This window comes from Polypterus senegalus, chromosome 3 (genome assembly GCF_016835505.1).
Source record: "Polypterus senegalus isolate Bchr_013 chromosome 3, ASM1683550v1, whole genome shotgun sequence".
Classification (NCBI taxonomy): domain Eukaryota; kingdom Metazoa; phylum Chordata; class Cladistia; order Polypteriformes; family Polypteridae; genus Polypterus; species Polypterus senegalus.
The window spans coordinates 81,550,323-81,570,305 of record NC_053156.1 but is presented as its reverse complement, the minus strand read 5'-3'; the positions used below and the strand labels follow the sequence as shown (position 1 = coordinate 81,570,305).

The window sequence follows — 19,983 nt, the reverse complement described above, 5'->3', positions numbered from 1 at the left end:
CATTGTTGGAGTGCCATCAACAGGTTAATAAAGCCTGTAGACTGGAATTTTGCCATTCTCTTCTCTGTTGCCAGCTAGTCTTAGGTTAATACACGGTATATATTAATACTTTCAGTTTAATTATTACTATTTTTAAACCAAATTACAAACTTAATATGTTAGGAAATATATGCATATACACACATAATTTTGATATTTAAATCAAAGGGGTTTCTTTTATTTTAACACTTGTTTTACATTTCATTCATGTTTATAAAGCTATAACACACCGTGCTATTAGCTGGTTAGAGGATGTGTGGTGTTTATAAATAAATACATTTGTTATCATTAAATGCAGTTCTATGATGATCTGACTTTAAAATAACTGTACTCTTTGTCAGAACGCTAGCACAACTCAAGCTAAAATTTTTTACTTGGGTTTCCATTTTCTCTACAGGCATTTCTTGATTAATATTGTAGGAGTTATTAAACTCTATATTAGGTAAATTATTAAAACTAAAAACAAAAAAAAAAAAAAACAACTTCCTGTTAACTTTGAAAGTGAAAAGGGCTTAGAGGAGTTAGTGTGATTTAGCACAATTCAGTGCCGGAAGTCTTTTTTTTTTTTCTCAGCAACTTTCACTTTTCACCCATATAAATAAAATAATAGTCTTCATACAGGTTTTTAGCAAAGGTGTACACATTTTACTATGCATCAGTATCATAACTTAATATATGATGAAGTCATATCCAGTCATCATCTGTGCAGAATTTCCATGTTCTCTCTATTTGTGCGAGTTTCCCTCCCACATCCTCGAAGACGTGTGTAAATTAAACTAACGACTCTAAAGTGGCCCCATTTTGGTGTATGCATGAGTGAAGTTGGTGACAGGCTGGACATCTGTCCAGGGCACGTCCCTACCTTATGCCTGAAGCTGCTGGAATATGTTCCAGTACCATATTACCTCATACTAGGTTAAATAGATTGGAGAATGTTATGAATTATACCTTTGTGTTATAGGATTGTTTTTACATTACATTTTTCAAAATTGACTTAAGTGAACACCAAAACAGAGGAAAACACCTGCTTTTGTGAAGTTAAAATTGCAAAGATCATAACTGTGAAGATAACTCATCTACAGTATATTTATTTCTACCTAAACTCTCCATGACAAGTCAAGTCGGGGTGCATACACTGGTACAGTGCGTTGCCACACCCACTACACGACAAAACAACTCGGAATCCCGGTTGGCAACCCCCCAGGCAGACACGCGGTCCAGGCCCACCCTCCGGAAATGACCCTCTATCTGCCACAGCCAGGTATTACGTGGGTGACCTCTTGGCCTGGTCCAGCCACCAGGGTCCCCAACAATGAGGATCTTACAAGCTGGTTCACCCTCGGGTAAATGCGCCACATGGCCGTAGTGTCGTAACTGACGCTCCCTCACAATGCAAGTAATGTGCCTCATTCGACACAAAGTCAAACCAACGGTACCCAAGGATTTTCCGGAGAGACACAGTACCAAAAGAGTCCAGTCTTCTTCACAGGTCACTGGATAACGGCCGTGTCTCGCAACCATATAGCAAAACAGGAAGCACCAGGACTCTAAAGACTTAGACCTTCATCCTTTTGCATAGACATCAGGCGCGCCACACACCCCTTTCCAGCGACATCATGACCCCCCATGCTCTTCCAATCCATCTACTGACTTCATAGGAAGAGTCACCAGAGACATGAATGTCACTGCCAAGGTAAGTAAGCCTCTCAACAAGGTTGACACTCTCTCCGCAAACAGACACACTACTGATGGCTGTGCCCAAGAGGTTATTAAGAGGTCATTGTCTCCATGACAGTCAGGATTAAAGATTTTCTGTCACTAAAACCTCTGGGCTTAATGTTTTAATTAGGGTGTTCAATTTTATTACAGTTTTTTTGCAGTGTCCATGTAGAGTGTTCAACTACTGTAGATGTCAGACAGAAATAAGGCAGTTGTACAGACAGCATGTCTAAAGTGCACCTAACCTAAAAGTTTCAGGTTAATACATTCCATCCAATCAGATGCAACAGCTCTTTTTTCCTAGCCAAAAATATGGCACCTCACAAAACTGGATCACAATCAAATATTATTGATAGCAGCCAAATACAGAACAGGATTTTTTTGTTATTGTTTTATTAATACGTATTTTGAAGTTAGTTAACTTATGTAAAAGTGTTTTACTTTCTAAATATTTTGACCCCAACACTGCAGCACTCCTGGACACGACTGCATTACATCTACAATTTTTCATGTGCAAAGCTATTAAGTTCTACTGAGGATGGATGTGGATCAATTTATGATATGAACACAATTGTTATGATGTGGCTACATTTAAGCTAAGATCCATAATAGCATAAACACTGTTGTAAACTGTAGGGAACGGGTAGTAAATTTCAATTAAAACAAAAAAATAACACAGTTGTGCTGGACTATATGCAGAGTGCCATCTGCATGCATAGGGTGATGTTCATAGCCATTCTGAAACAAATGAAGCTGGTTTGAAAGTGGTTACATTTCCTCAGACCACAACAGAACAGACTATGAGACTCCAGATAATCAGGAGATGCACAAATGCCCACATGTCTGAACCTGAAAGGGTGCAGATTTTATTGGTGCCCAAAGATCAGCATGTGTATGAAATACCGGAATTGCAAGTACTTCTTGTATTTGTGGTTTATAATGCATGTTTCTTGTTTATGACTGAAAGCTGTAAAATGAACTCTCATGGAATCACGATACACTGTCAGCAATTCATTCAGTCACCTTCAAATGCCACAGCCAAGAGATGGGCCACAGACTCCTGTGGTTGTCTCAATATCTGGCAATTCATTCAATTGACACCATAAACAGAAGAAAATCGAATACGGGTGCTTAGAATACTGACTGCTGAAATGATGTATCATTACATCCAGCGCTCCAATTAGAAGCATATGAATTTGGACTCGGAGAAATTTAAGAAACATTTTATATCCATGGAAGAAGCTGTTGCTGAGTTTGAACAACAACTTAAAACTATGGAATCACAAAGATTATGTAGCAAAAATGAAATTTAAGGCCCAAGTCAGCACTGGCAAGATCACATCTTTCTCTCAAAAGGCCCACATAATTTGATGTTATTATACCGGTTTACTTTAGAGTGTCCTATAGACAATAAGGAAAAGTGGCAAGGAAATCTTTTGATCATCTCCTTTCACAACAATATCCTCATTCACACAGAATGGATTGTAAAGGCTGCTCTGCTTACTGTAAAAACCTGGCCTTGTATGACTGCAACCAGTTTCCCAATCTGAAGGGCTATCCTACGCAGATGATGAAGATGCCAAGTCAGCTAGAGAAGAATCACTCTACAAGCAAATGACAATGTTTTGTCATTGTTTTACTAATACGTATTTTGAAGTTAGTTAACTTATGTAAAAGTTGTAAAAGCTGTCGCTGTATTCTTCAATCAAAAAATTAATGATATTAGAAATAACATAGTATATCTCCCCAACACTAAGGATCCCCCTAAACCCCAACATCCTGTTATAAACAAATTAAACTCTTTCACTAGGATAGATTTACCTGATTTACAAAAAATAATATCTCAATTAAAACCCTCCACCTGCGTCCTTGACCTGATACCAACAAGGTTTTTCAAAGAAGTATCAGGCGTGCTAATTGATAATGTTCTTGACATAGTAAATTCGTCACTAGATACTGGGGTCTTCCCAGACTGTCTTAAGACTGCTGTAGTTAAACCCCTACTTAAGAAACATAATCTTGACCCCTCAGCTCTTGAAAATTTTAGACCCATCTCTAACTTGCCCTTCTTAAGTAAAGTTCTAGAGAAGGCAGTCATTATGCAGTTAAATGACCACCTAAATAAACATGCTATTCTTGATAAATTTCAGTCAGGTTTTAGAACAAATCACAGCACAGAAACTGCACTCGTTAAAGTAGTAAATGACTTGCGGGTAAATGCAGACAGAGGCCATTTATCTGTTCTCATCCTCTTAGATCTGAGTGCTGCATTTGACACCATTGATCACAACATTCTTAGAAATCGCCTTAGTCAATGGGTGGGCCTCTCTGGCAGTGTCTTAAATTGGTTTGAATCCTACCTGACAGGGAGAAAATATTTTGTTAGTTGTGGGAATTACAACTCGAAGACACATGATATCCAATATGGTGTTCCACAAGGCTCTATCCTGGGTCGCTGTTATTCTCAATCTACATGCTTCCGTTAGGTCAGATTATCTCAGGGCACAACGTGAGCTACCACAGCTATGCTGATGACACACAGCTGTACTTATCAATAGCACCTGATGACCCGATTCTATTGATTCACTAACACAATGTCTGACTAGTATCTCAGAATGGATGAATAGTAATTTTCTCAAGTTAAATAAAGAGAAAACTGAAATTTTAGTGATCAGCAATAATGGATACAATGAGGCTATTAGAAATAAACTGGATACATTAGGATTAAAAGTCAAGACGGAGGTAAAAAGCTTAGGGGTGATTGTTGACTGTAATCTGAATTTTAAATCACATATTAATCAGATCATTAGGACAGCATTTTTCACTTAAGAAACATAAGTAAAGTTAGACCTCTTTATCACTGAAAGATGCTGAGAAATTAGTTCACGCGTTTGTTTTCAGTCGACTAGATTACTGTAACGCACTCCTCTCAGGACTACCCAAAAAAGATATAAATCGTTTGCAACTAGTGCAGAATGCAGCTGCTAGAATCCTAACTAGGAAAAGAAAATCAGAACATATTACTCCAGTTTTGATGTCACTACACTGGTTACCTGTGTCATTCAGGATTGACTTTAAAATTCTGCTTATGGTTTATAAAGCCTTAAATAATCTAGCCCCATCTTATATATCGGAATGTCTGACACCTTATATTCCAAATCGTAACCTCAGATCCTCAAATGAGTGTCTCCTTAGAATTCCAAGAACAAAACTTAAAAGAAGTGGTGAGGCGGCCTTCTGCTGTTATGCACCTAAAATCTGGAATAGCCTGCCAATAGGAATTCGCCAGGCTGATACAGTAGAGCACTTTAAAACACTGCTGAAAACACATTACTTTAACATGGCCTTTTATAACTTCATTTTAATCGTAATTTAACTTAATCCTGATACTCTGTATGTTCAATTCATCATAACAACTATTCATGGTGGCTCTAAAATCGGTACTGACCCCTACTCTCTTTTCTGTTTCTTTTTCCGGTTTCTTTGTGGTGGTGGCCTGCGCCACCTCCACCTACTCAAAGCTTCATGATGCTCCAACAATGATGGACGGATTAAAAGGAAGAAGTCTACGTGACCATCATCATCATCAAGCCCTTCCGTGAGAATCCTAAAGCCAAAGAGGACTGTTTCATTTATGTTAGGTAGAATGCCCAGAGGGGACTGGGCGGTATCATGGTCTGGAATCCCTACAGATTTTATTTTTCTCCAGCCGTCTGGAGTTTTTGTTTTTCTGTCCCCTGGCCATTGAACCTTACTCTTATTCGATGTTAATGTTGATTTATTTTTTATAATTATGTCTTTCATTTTTCTATTCTTTAATATGTAAAGCACTTTGAGCTACTGTTTGTATGAAAATGTGCTATATAAATAAATGTTGTTGTTGTTGTTGTAGATCCAATTGGTGTATGGCAAATGTACAAGTATTCACTGGGAGCATGTTGAAAAAATGTTTGTGGTTTTGCTGACACTTCTCCTAATAGGTTAGCATTAGCCTCAGAATATTTTGATCACACCATGTATATACAGATACTGTATATATATATACATATATGTATGTGTGTGTGTGTATGTGTAACATACCCTTTTATCTGTCAAATGCAGGTGTACCAAGCTTTCACCAATATTGTACATGCTAGACATGTACCATAAATCAAAGCACACATAGCTCAAATATTTTATTTTAAACTGTTTATATATGTTGGTAAGCATAACACTTTGAATTTAACAATCAACAATGCTCATCATCCACTAGCTAACACAACATATAAAAGATCAAACCTTTATTCACTACTGTGCTGTGATCAAGAGAAAAACAATATTTATTATGCTAGAACCTAAAAAAAACAGTAACAGAACACTTATTTGACATATGGAAGTTTAGGAATTACTAGCAGAAACACTAATTACAGTAGACAGAAACAGTCTGCTATAAATTCATAACTTTTGTAATTCACAAATACAGAGAATCATTCCTTGATGTGGGATCCACAAATGCAAATTGCTTTACAGGGAACAGAAAATATAAACCTAAATGAAAGTGCACACTTTAATTTGACATAAAAATTGTTCTCCTAAATCACTCTAAGAACCTTATTTATGTATGACATTTATTAAATATTTACTTTTGCAATAACATCATTAGGTAAATATGATTTGGTGAAATATATCAAATAACACAAAAATCACATCAGTAATTATTATCCCCCAGCTAAAAAATAAACTCAACTAAAAAAAAATTAACATAATCAATTGAGTTCATATGACTGACTGCAAATTCAAAATGCCAAGTTAAAATAGCAACTAAATATTTTAGGAAACATGAGCAGACTGCTTGAGAGAAACTTGGATAATTGTACTAAATGCATGTATTAAACTTTTTACATTTTCATTTGTGTGTTTACATGCATGACACCTCTGAACTAATATTACAGGAGAAATACAGTACATGTATTCATGCTCTGAATGGTGGTAAATTCTACTTTAAGGTCAAATAGTGATCATACATTAATTAAAGTTGAGTATTACTATTAACTCCCAGGAAACCCTTCTTCCAATGCTCCATGGCATATTTTTGTAGCAACATTCAGTTAACAATGTAATGAAAAAAGCATATTTAAATGAATCATTTTAAAACAATGTGTACAGATTTACTTTAGCAGTGGTTAGTGTTGCTCCAGTAGCCCAGATCTGAATACTGACCAACCAGCAGTTTTCAGAAAATTTAAATCCCAGCTGTTCTATGGATATTTTCTGGGAATTTTGTCTTCACACATTCTAAACATATGCGGGTAACCTGGCAATATTAAATTGGCTCACTGTCACTGAGTGTACCCTGTAATAGCCCAGCTTGTCATCTATTGTTGGTTTCTGCTGCTCTTTGGATGTGCTACAGATGTCTACAATTACTTTTGAGTAAAAAGCTGTTTAAGAAACTGGATGGGAGAGCGTATAACACTGATAACTTCAGGGATTTGGTTTTAAATGCCTGCAAGGTACAAGGCATAAATGTTCTACTTGTGTCTATGTGGATTAATAGCTTGTATGTCATCCTAAATGAAGGATTCCTAACCTTTTTTGCCCCTTTTACCCAGTGGCAAGTTTTCAAAAGGAAGTTTATATATACTTCTACCATAATAAATTGATTGAAAACGGGTACATAATAAGATGTTGTTTTTAAACATTATTTTAACTTCTAAATAACAATGGCGCAAACTGCAATAATGCCATTTCGTTTATTTAAAAACGGCTAATAATAAGCACATGCTTGTATACCAGAACAAAATGCAGTGAGTCAATGACAACACATCAATCAGTGAGATGCTTCTTCTTGGACATTCTTGGCGCAGTTGCTGAAAGTCTCGTGTGTTCCTTTGGGAACTATCCAAAATCTTTTAAACTTCAGCTTTTTAAAGCAAATTTACCTCCTAAGTAGGAGAAATCTACCCCCAGCAGGGATCGTCTGGACTAAATTCTGACTCCAAATATACTATGAATGTGTGACTGAGGTTTAAACGGTTTTCAAGGGTGTAAATGTAATTGTATTAAGCAGTGCACAAGGTTTTTCTTATAATATTCTGCAAAACACGGAACGAGTCACGCTAATTAATATAAATAAAGTATTCCTCAGATTTGGGCACATAAAAAGTAACCCAACAAGATTATTTAACGTTCTCATTGATCTCCATCCCCACCAACTGCATCGTACGTAACGAGTTCGCACGTTCTCTCCGTGTACGAGTGGAGTTTCCTCCAACATTCCCAAAGACGTTCAGGTTAGTTTAAACGGCGATTCCAAATTGGCCCGTGTGGGTGTGTGTTGTACGTGCGTGGGCTATGTGATGGACTGGCACCCTAACCCGGGGTCGTTCCTACCTTTCACCCGATGCTTTATTGATCGACTCCAACGTGGATTTGACGGGTTTAAAAACTCTGCTATTCCTTGTTACAATAATGCGAGAAAGAAACCTGAAGAAAAAAAAAAAAACCGGCGCAGTCTTCACCTCAAATACTATACCTTAGTACATGGCATGCGCGTACACACACACCAGCTGTTTACCGTGAGCACTACCTTAGCACTTAATTACTAACACATCTCCTCTCTTTCTACTCTTCTAGCAGATCTGCTCGAACTTTGTAGACAGTTTGGCCAGAGGCGGAGTCAGCAGCGCCGAGACTCCGGTAGGTCTAGTTTTGTGAGCTCACGAAGCACGGGGCGGGGTTAAAGCTAAATTTCAACTTACTGGTCTCTCTTGATAAAAATGTAATGTGTACAAAAATAACTTCATTTACGGCTAGGATGAAGAAGCGGAAAAGCGCGTTTCCGCAGAGGTCAGAAATGTGATTGACAACCCATGTATTTGTAGGGCCAACCTTGTGGTGCTGCGGCCCAGCACACCGTGGGAAAGGAGACACCCGCGCACCTACGCACTTTTGTTTTCGAAAGCCATTTTAATCTGTACTCACGACTAACGCTTTACACATTGCATGTCCCGACAAGAGGCTGCTCTCACTATAATCACTTATAGTTTGGCTAAAAAATTGTATGGCTAGCTTTGAATATGGTGTAAAATACATCAAAGATGAGTTCCTACTAGATAAAGTTTACTTGTGCTTAAGTTAAAAATCCATTAAACAAAACATGGAAATACAATTTTAAGAATTATTCAAATTTCTAATTTCCTGATAATATTTCATTTTTTAAATTATGGCTGTAGTACACGCTAAATTCTAGCATTTAGAAACTGACAGGTAATGTGTCTAGACTGGATCTATTAATCTGAACAACATATTAATTTCACCTTTATTTCAGGGTTCCTGGAACAAACCATGACATTTCACTGCAGAATTGATTCCCATTCTGTACATTGTACTGTACATATGTCAAACTGGAAACACCTCCGTTTTGTTTCAAAAAGTGGTCTTAGCCTGTGTTTTCCTGCATATGATGCGTGAGGAGTTGCATGGTTGTTCTGCATCCCATTTGTGAAAACTTCCATGAGCTGTTTTGATCTTGTGTGCAAAATACAGTAACAGATTGTTCAACCTTTCAATGTCACTATTTGAAATGATTTGAAAATTCCAGTGACATGCAGAATATTGTTAGGTATCAAAGAAAATTGATAATGCATGACAAATTGTAAGTGTAAGCAGTGCCAAATGAAAACATAAAAAATGAAGTAAAACAAATGTGTGGATGTTGGATTAACTGGGAACTTTAATCTAGCACAGGATGAGTGAAAATGCCCTGCTACAGACTGGTTTCCTTTCCAGATTTTGTACTCAACATACTGAAAAGCCCTAGCTCCTCCGCAATTTATAAAACTGCAGTAATTTCCTCTGTATCGTCTATGATACAACTAGTTTTTAATTGGTAGATGTGGTAATGAAGCACCCTTTAAACAGATCTTTTGCAATGAGCAAAAGTCAAGGTATAAAGAAAGTAAACACCAAATTATAAATTATAGTAATACTTAATAGCTAATTTAACAGGAAAATACTGAAATATAAGAAAACCTGCAAATAATTTTTTTAACGTACACACACAAAGCAAAAGACCGAAAGTACTCTCTGATCGATCCCCACCCGTTATTATGATGGCAGTGTGGCCTAGGGTTTGAAGCATTGAGATTTAAACTAAAGAGATGCCGATTTGGTCCCCACTTTGGACTAACTTTGTGATACTAAGTAGCAGTAGATAAACCAAAGCAGTTGTACCCTGACTTTCTACTTGTGAAGTGTCTTAGAATTGTTTTTACAATAGAAAGATATTTTCAAAAAGGCTGGTTGTTTGTTGCAACATGAAGAATTACAAGGAGAAGTGTAGAAACAGGTATGTGTTCAAAGAATACAAAATACTGCATGTAAACTAATTATAATTATTGGATAGCACACAAGCTTAATATGTTCTTCAAAAATAATTTGCTGTTGGGTGTCATAGTGAATCATTTTATATTTTTGGATGTGCTAATGTTGTAATTTTTCATTTGTGTTGCACTGCCATTTTGTTTGCTGTTTTTTGTGGGTGCCTCTTTTTTTTTTTTTTTTTTTAAGTGTTTAGATGGTCGCTAATCGCTACCATACTGTTTGTAGCAATGATGCCTTTGCTGGTCACCTGAATTGTAATCTACAGGGTGTGCACAAAGTCCGTATACCCCTATCTTTTTTGAAAGCTAAAGGTTACCTCTTAAGAATCCAAAACAATTTTCAATTGTCATCACACTTATTCTGTCAAAATTGGTGACACACTCAGCAGTCTGTTAAATCTTTGAATCAAAAATCTTAAAACAAACTACATACTAATGTTAATGCATAGATTGTCAACTAATTATATTTCAGTGTTTCAACTTTTAAATTGTTTTTCAGACTATGTGGTTTGGTTTCAATTTTTTGTGCCTTAAATTAAATGTGTTCAGACCTCTGCCTGTTTTAGATAAATGGATACACGGACAGATATATAGAGTTTATTTGTCTCCAATGGGAAATTTGTTTTTTTACAGAAGCTCTTTAAATAAATAAATGCATAAAAATATACCAGTATACATACACAATATATATACACACATACTATGTTCTGAACAAACACCAGAATGACCAAAAAGAAAGCAATTTAAAAAGAAAGAAAATTTCTGACTTGGCAGTCCCAGTCACAATGAGGCATTATGCAAGCGTATTGCTTTTAGCATAAAGGAGCCCTAGTAGTGTTTCTTGACACATATTTGGTGTCAAGAAAATATGTTGGCTGACAGTACTCAGTGTATCAGAGGGATGTTGTGCAGCATTGCTCATTGCTTATAATGGAACAGTTTTATTTCTCTCCTTTGCTACCACCTCCAGGGGTCCAGAGTGCATCCCATAACTGAGCTTGCCTTTTTAAATAGTATGTTGATTCAGAGGGTCTCTCCTGAAGTGATGTTACCAGCCCAGTACACCACAGCATAGAAAACTGCACTGTTCATCACAGAGTTGTAGATGATGTGAAGGATGTCACTTCCCATATTAAAAGAACACAGCCTACTAAGGAAAAAGATAATGCCCAGCACTTTCTTACATAGCTCCTCTTTGTTCTGAAACTAGCCCTACCTGTTACTGATATGGACACCCAAGTACTTGTAGAAGCACACCACCTCTACATTCACTCCCTGGATAGTGATAGGACATAGACGTTCTTTGCTGTGGCAAAAGTTGATAACCAGTTCTTTGGTTTTGCTGATGTTAAGATGCAGTAAATTCTCTTTGTACCTTAAAAGAAAGTTCTCCACCTGACTCCAATATTCTCTTATATGCTATTTTACTACTATTCTCTTGGAATGCCCATTTGAAAGCTTGCCATTTCCTAGATGTTACCTTTAGCAAAGACCATGTTCAGTCCTTTGGTTTGTTTTTACGACCAAAGTAATATACAGCGATGTGCAAAAGCAATGAGGTTTGAAGCCATCCTTATCTGGAATAGCAGTCAATTACTGATTTGTGGGTAAAGGATGATTAACAGTGAAAGTGAAATTAGGTGTCTTAAAATAAACCTCCAAACAATTAACATATTCAAAACCTGTATAAGAGGAGGACCTGAAAAAATATTATTACTATACAGTAATGCTTATCTGAATATTAGTACTACTCAAGCAATTATTTTTAAGTTTCTGAAATGGAACTTAAAAATGTAACTACTGTGAACTGGGACCCGGACACAGTCAGACGGACATCGTATGTTCACCCACAAACACTGTTTATTTACAATATATTTACAATTTGTTTCAGTGCACTTCCCAGTGCCTCCAGCACCGTTCCCCCAAATATCCAGGCCTCACAGTCTCTGTGCCTCTCTCTTGGCCACCTCCCGTCCTCTCTTCAGCTCTGTCCTCTTCCACCCGACATCCACCAATGACTGGAGGGAGGTGGCCCCTTAAATAGGAACCCGGATGGGCTCCAGCTGCTTCCCGGCATTCCTCCGTAGCCACACCCCAGTGTGGCGGAAGTGCCGGCTGCGCACCCGGAAGCCATCCGGGTGTCCTCTGTCGTCTTCCCCCCAGCACTTCCTGCTGGGCTCCCGGGATATTCAGGCACTGGGGCGCTGCCTGGCAGTGGCCACGGGTCCCTACAGGGCTGGGCTTCCAAGCCCATCACCCGAGGCCCCCAACATAACCAGGGCGGACGCCCCCTCGCGATCTGGAGGAGGCACAAGCCCTCCTCCGGTCCTCCTGGGTGTCCCGGCCAGGCTCCAGCCCCGGCCGGATACCACACTACCTTTTTTTCTATCAGTTTATAAGTTAAAATGGTTTAGCATTTTGTATTATATAATAGTATCTGTACTGTAAGATGACTTTTTTTTGTGAAAACCTTGTGATTTTCTAAATTTGTGCTAGGAATCTTAAATGTCTGATTTATCTCAGTTTTTTTTTTTGTTACAGAAGGGTTTTTAACATTATTTACAATGTTAAAACCAAACAGAATTAGTTGCAGTGTTTCCTTTTTCTTTGCCACTATCTTTCTTCAAGCCTACATTTTTATAATACAGTACTCTTTCAGTTTAACATTACAGTTAATGAACTAGTAGCTTAATACATGAACAGCAGCTCAGATTTTGAGGTAAAACCATGTTTTGATTTTTTTTTTTCTGGTTGTGCATAATTAATATGTTGTTATAAATCCACAATTTTCTAAGGTGCATGTCTAATACAGGGTAACTCATAATCAAACTAAGTGTTAAATTATCACTCAAAATCTATATATATAATTCACTAAGGGCACGCAAGACAGAGAGCCCCGCCCGCCAACTCTAAGACCATGGGATACGCTCGACAGAGCCTCGCCCGCCAACTCTAACCCTCCTCCTGTGTCATGGGATACGCACGACAGAGCCCCACCCACCAACTGTAACCCTCCTTCTGCGTCCACTGTCGCTCTTGAGGCATGTGCACTGCCTGCTCATGTGCCTGCATGCAACAACTCACCAAACGCAGCCTCAGTCACTTTCGTCTGTGCTACAGTCCACATGCACCTCTGAACCACGTTGACTTTTCATTGTTCTTTTTGGTTCCGGCTGCTTTTCTATATATATATTTATAATCGACCAACGTGCCCGACTGAGCCACAACCGTCCACTCTAACCCTCCTCCTGCGTCATGGGCAACGCACAACAGAGCCCCACCCACCAACTCTCACCCTCCTCCCGCGTCCACCCTCGCTCTCGAGGCATGCGCACTTCTGACTCCACTGAACGAATAATGCAATGTGAACATTGCCAGCAGTGCTTCAAAACAACTCGCACTCTCAAGAAGCACTTACAAACTCATTCCACTCACACCTTCAGTTGCACATTTTGTAACAAGGACTTCACGGCTGAGATGGATCTCCTCAACCATGTGCAAATCCATTCAACACAAACATCTGTCTGCAGCCAGGCTGATGTGACGTCGTCACCTTCCCACTATCCTCTTACTGAAAAACATTTACAAACGCATTTCACACTGGCAACATTTGCTCAAAAACTTTCATGCTCCAGAAATATCTCATAGCACAATTAAACACACACTCCACTGAACAAACGCATTCCACGCAGGTCTTTCAATGCTCTATTTGTTTGAAAACGTTCCGACTGCAGAGATATCTCAACGCACATTTAAAATCACACTCCACTGAACAACTGTGTCTTTCAGGAAGTGTTCACACATCAATAAATAATTATGCGGCGTATGCTACGCTACGGGTTGGCTAGTACTCTATAATATGGTTTCATATCTATACTTGATTTCTTCATTTTTGTCTTCTTTTATACACCTTACATGAACAAAATAATATTAAGTAAAAAAAGAAACTTTAAAACAATTTATTGCTTTGATTGACCAAAATAGGAGATTCAATGACTTTTGTCAAATAAGCAGGCCACTTAAATAATGTTGGAGAAGAAAGGATAGGCTGCCTTTACAAAGTAACAGAAAAAATGTCACAAGGTGTAACAGACAGAATTTGGTGGCTGTGTTTGCCTAACAAGTCCTGTAGAGAAGCAAATTTTGAGAGGAAGAAACCTTACATGATGTAAGGAAATATCTGATTTTTCTGAGCCACAGTTATGAAGAAAATGCAGGAAATAAAAAAAAGAGATTAAAATATATGTATGTTTTTTACAAACAAACTTATTTTTAGACTCCACTAATTACTTCAAACCACACCCTTTTGTAAGAGATATTCCTGTGTATCTCAAGAAAGGATCTTATAATGTGACAGTATCGTAGTCATATGTATGGAAACAGAATAAAAGTCTCCCACTTTTGACAAGAGTCATTCCCAAGTTTAAAAAAATAAATGATTAGTTAATTTTAACATATTGTATAAAATGCTCCCAGTAACAATTTCAGTTATTCTTATCATTGCAATGTTGGTCTGTGAGTTGTATAGTGCTACAGTATTTTGTGGTGCTTGCTACATCACAGCTTTAGGGACCTGGTTTCTTTGCAATTTGTTTACATACTGTGTTTTAATCTTATCTGGGTACACCAGTTTCTTCACTCACCTCAAAGGTGTTTGTTTTAGATTAATTGGTGTTAAGTGAGGTGTACTGGCAACCTTTTTCAAAGATGGTTATTGGCCTTTGTAACCAATGTTGCTGGAATACACAGCATGTGTTTTAAGCTTTTAATGGATTAAACATGTTTGAAAATGAATAAACCCCATGATAAAACAGGATGACCGGGATAAAGCAGGTTTGGAAAATGGATGGTTGGATAAAAGTGAATAGAAGAAAATTATCATCCTTGTTCTCATGACAAAAATGTTAAGACATCTACTTTAGTCAACTCAGTTATCAGTAGTAATTGTATGGAAGGGTTTTAGCTTTGTTAACTGACTTTTTAATTCAAATCTCAAATATCACATGTTGCACATACCCAATCAAGAAAGAAACAGTAATAGGTTAAGGAACCTTTATATTGGCAATAGAACAACAGAATAGGCCTTTCCCCTTTATTTGTACACTCTTTGGGCCAGTGTCAGGGAACGTTTAATGTTATTTTATCTCTTAGATGTGTACAAAGCTATCATGTTCAGGCTAAGGGGGTGTGCCTGAGTTCATAACTGGAATTTTGTAAAGGGAAAATTAGAACTATTTATAAAACAAGAAGGCTGAAGAACTGGATCAAGTGAAAAAGAAACAGAAATAAAAGTGAGGCTAGAAGCAATTTCATCATTTTGTTGGGTGGAGTAACCTGAAATTGACATTCTGTGATCTAGTATGAACCCGACATGATATAATTGTTGAAGCAATTTCATGTTAATCCCTGTCTGTTCATTTCACATCAGTCTGTTTTATTTCTTTCAGTTTTACTGCACTATTTACACGTGGGCTTGGGCAGGGCATAGCATAATGAAACCATCATAAAGAAGCAATAAACTAAAATGAAGACATTCCATCTGTTCCACTGTGGTTGGCTGATAATCAAAGATGAATTAAGTTCTTTATTTGTTCCACTCTAAATGTACATAATCTTCTTAACTAATTTAATATTAAGTAGAATGTAAGAACAGTATTATTTATAAAAACAAACACTGTGGTACAAACATTAGGCACTCTTATATTAATGTAGTTTGAAGGTTATGGTCCAGTTTACAGATTTGAAGAGGAACTATAACACAGTATTTCCTAAAAATACCCCTAAAGGAAAAATATTTTATAACTGTGTAACTCATTATGATTGATTCATGTCTGTTCTTATAACTTCCTTCTCACTGACTAATCTTGTGGTTTAAACTATCTCCCTTGTGCTGACTATTTCAATAAATGAGGAAATGTTTATGTTCTGATAAAATTAACGAAAACTTTGCAGTTGCTTTTTTATTTGAAACAACTCACCAGTTAGGATATTGTGGTGAATAACAAACACACATCCATTTTTTTAAACTCGCTTTCCATTGCAGGGTTGCAGAGGGCCGTTATCTTGGGTGAACAGGGTAGTTGACAGGAATTAACTCTAAATGACATGCCAATAATTCATACCTCATAACAAGCGAATTTAGAGTCACTAAATAATGTTGCCAATAAGTATTTGATATGGAAAGAAACGGAGTATTTGGAGAAAACTCCAAGTGGATACAAGTAAAATGAGCAATTTCTACTCAGACAGTGATGTAGTTAGTAATGAAATGCAGATCAATACAGCACTGAGACAACAGTGCTAGTTACAGTACTAATATGAACCTCTGTGCCACCTTGAATAACAAAACATTTGTTTTTGAATTAAAAAAAGAAGATGACAAGTACAATTTACTCTGAACTAACTTATAATAAATAGTGGAATATTTCTGTGTTTAATGTTTCAAAAAGAATTAATTTCAGTGGCTGCTCTTCCCTCATCTTTAAGTGATGTGTAAAGAGTGCAACTTAAACTCAGGAGTTCATAATTTCTTTAAAAAACATCTTTATTGCCTCATTCTTCCTAATCATTTCCAAATCTGTGGTATCTTTTTTTTCCTCCTACACTTACCGTTCCCTCTCCTGTGATTACAAAAGCCATCTTACTACTGTTTATGCAACTTATATTTCTACTAGCTACGTAAGCCTGTGCTATAAAAAGCCCGGGGTCCTAGAAACTATTGAAATTGTCAGGAAAAAAAAACTGAAATATAGAGATGTCAGGTAATTGAAAGGAACTACTCTGGGCATTTCTCCTAGGATTCGTTTTACTGACGTGCTCACATTGCTTGTGTGTTAGCGGTGGGAAGAAAAGTAAAAGGGATACCGTTTTGTCGATGTTAGTGGCTAAGCTACTTTGTCTTTCTTCTGAGGTTTTGTTTTGCTAATGTGCTAGCCTTGCTTGTTTTATTAATGGCTAAGCAAGTTTTCTGTTTCCTTGGAGGCGGATCCCTTACCTCGATTCCACCTCTCATTTCCGGGCCGGACAGACATGCACACTTCCATGCGTAGATGTTTATATATAAGGTATCTTCATTTGTCATTTCATCATTCCTCAGAAGAAACTGAAAAGCTATACAAAACAACTGTGACCAGCACCTCAGGCCTAATTTTCCCATTTGAAGACAGGAATAACAGCATAAAACTGTGCTCATGACTTACAAAACCTTCAATTTCAATGTGAACACTCTAAATGTAGCTCTCTTTGTTGGTTGGCTAATACCAATATGTCAGACAGAAGAAATCATTTGCTCTTGGACTTTCACTATGATTTTCTATGCAACCCAGTGCCTATTTGGCTTATTGACTTCTCTAGCTAAGCTTTGTTTGTAAAGCTCAAATGGTGATGACATTCTTACTAAGATTAAAACTCAGCTGACCCTTTGATGAATTATAATGAACAATATCCATAACTATATTCTAGTTTTAACTTTCAGAACTTAATTTAGGTCCCTGTGATTCAATTTGTTAACGCTTGATGCCAACCTATTCCCATGTATTAACAATTAATGCTTACTTGTGTAGACTCTTCGCAGTTTGTATTATAGTACATTATAATTTACTGAACAGTGTTGAATTCTACTTGTTTACTTTGGTATAGTGTGCTCGGTAGGGGCTACTATGTTAAATAAAGATTAATTAAAAATCTGAAAACCTGTGAATTTTTGGCACTCAATTACTGTTTGTAATAAAAATGTAGATATTCTAATAGGTTGCGTAACAAGTAATAAGAGTATTATCAATGTTCTGGCACTAAAGAAAGGCATTTATTTCTGACAATGATACATCTTAATATAACATTTTTAAACCCATTCAATTCAGCTCAGGCCCATGAGGGCCACAGCCAAACCCAGCAGCATCAGGCAGAAGTGGACTGAGCTCTAAAACACCACAGAGCCCTCTTACAGACAGACCCACAGTTACACTCCCATGAGATCAATTTATAATCACCAGTTAGTCTAGGGTTGTGAAAAGTATCAAAATATCAATATGTATGAATTATAACATTTTAAAAATTATTTCAATACTGATTTTTCATGGTATTGATTCTATAGCCTACATTACGAATATCCTTCCAGTTCATTGTGGCTTCTGAAAATTGAGCCTAGGCTACCCGTTGGCATGGCTAGAGCTGCAAGCCAATTTCTAATAGTATTTTATGTCTAAATTATGGAAACATTAATCAGTATAAGTCTGTACTGTTGCTTTTGATGTAGGAATGAAACATTTGTTTTTCTATAGGTTAAAATGTTTTTTATAGTAAATATTTAATAATAGGGGTCTACAAATATTTTTACCCGTGGGCCTGTTTTATCGGGTGCTGTTTATTCATGGGTAACACTGTTTAGCACTAGAGCTCAGTCATCCTCTCTATTTTTAAAACCTTGCCACGAAGCTTGCTACCATAGTGCATTACTCTCTTTTATTTTTATTATGTGTGATTTTAATTTTATATTTCATCACATTAATATACAATGTAAGGTGCAACAACTTTTCACTGCTCAGTTGCATAAACACCCCTCCTCTAGCCGCCACCTTATCGTAGTGGAGGGGTTTGCATGACCCAATGATCCTGGGAGCTCTGTTGTGGGGGCTTTATGCCCCAGGTAGGGTCACCCAAGGCAAACTGGTCTTAGATGAGGCATGTGACAAAGAGTGGTTCAGAAGACCTCCTATGATGCATACAGACATTGGATGGCGTTTTCCCTTGCCCGGACGTGGGTCACCGGGGCCCCCCTCTGGAGCCAGGCCTGGAGGTCAGGCTCGATGGTGAGCGCCTGGTGGCCGGGCCTGCACCCATGGGGCTTGGCAGGGCACAGCCTAAAGAGGCAATGTGGGTCCCAATTCCCATGGGCTCACCACCTGTAGGAGGGGCCAAGGAGGTTGGGTGCAATGTGAGTTGGGTGGTGGCCGAAGGCAGGAACCTTGGCGGTCCAAGCCTCGGCTACAGAAGCAGGCTCTTGGGACGTGGAATGTCACCTTTCTGGAGGACGAAGGTGCCTGAGCTAGTGCGCGAGGTTGAGTGGTTCTGGCTAGATATAGTCGGGTTCACCTCAACGCACAGTGTGGACTCTGGAACCAGTCTCCTTGAGAGGGGCTGGACTCTCTACCACTCTGGAGTTGCCCCCGGTGAGAGGCCCCGAGCGGGTGTGGGAATATTTATTGCCCCCAACTTGGAGCCTGTTCATTGGGGTTCACCCCAGTAGACGAGAGGGTAGCCTCCCTCTGCCTTTGGATAAGGGGATGGGTCCTAACTGTTGTTTGTGCGTATGCGCAGAACAGCAGTCTGGAGTACCCACCCTTTTTGGAGTCCCTGGAGGGGGTGCTAGAGGGCGCACCTGCTGGGGACTCCCTTGTTCTGCTGGGAGACTTCAATGCTCACATGGGCAATGACAGTGAGACCTGGAAGGGTGTGATTGGGAGGAATGCCCCTCCCCCCAATCTGAACCAGAGTGGTATTTTGTTATTGGACTTCTGTGCTCATCACGGATTGTCCATAATAAACACCACGTTCAGGCATAGGGGTGTCCATATGTGCACCTGGCACCAGGACACCCTAGGCCTCAGTTCCATGATTGACTTTGTGGTTGTGTCGTCGGACTTGTGGCCACATGTCCTGGACACAGGCAAGGAGAGGGGCAGAGCTGTCAACTGATTACCACCTGGTGGTGAGTTGGCTTTGATGGTGGGGGAGGATGCCAGTCAGGCCTGGTAGGCCCAAAAGTAATGGGAGGGTCTGCTGGGAATGTCTGGCAGAGTGCCCTGTCAGAAGCAGCTTCAACTCACACCTCCAGCAGAACTTCGACCAAGTCCCGAGGGAGGTG

General features: G+C 38.4%; 1 protein-coding gene across 5 annotated transcripts in view; it reads right to left on the bottom strand.

Annotated features, from left to right (window-relative positions):
• The window catches only part of stx11a (syntaxin 11a), a 53,220-nt gene that overhangs the window by 3,748 nt on the left and 29,489 nt on the right, over positions 1–19,983 (bottom strand). The window contains exon 1 of one of the 5 annotated variants that reach the window (XM_039747511.1): positions 8,273–8,392. The exons of 1 other annotated variant lie outside the window; for it this stretch is intronic. The gene's annotated coding sequence lies outside the window, so the exon portion shown is untranslated. 3 more of the 5 variants (XM_039747514.1, XM_039747512.1, XM_039747515.1) reach the window with 3 other exon arrangements.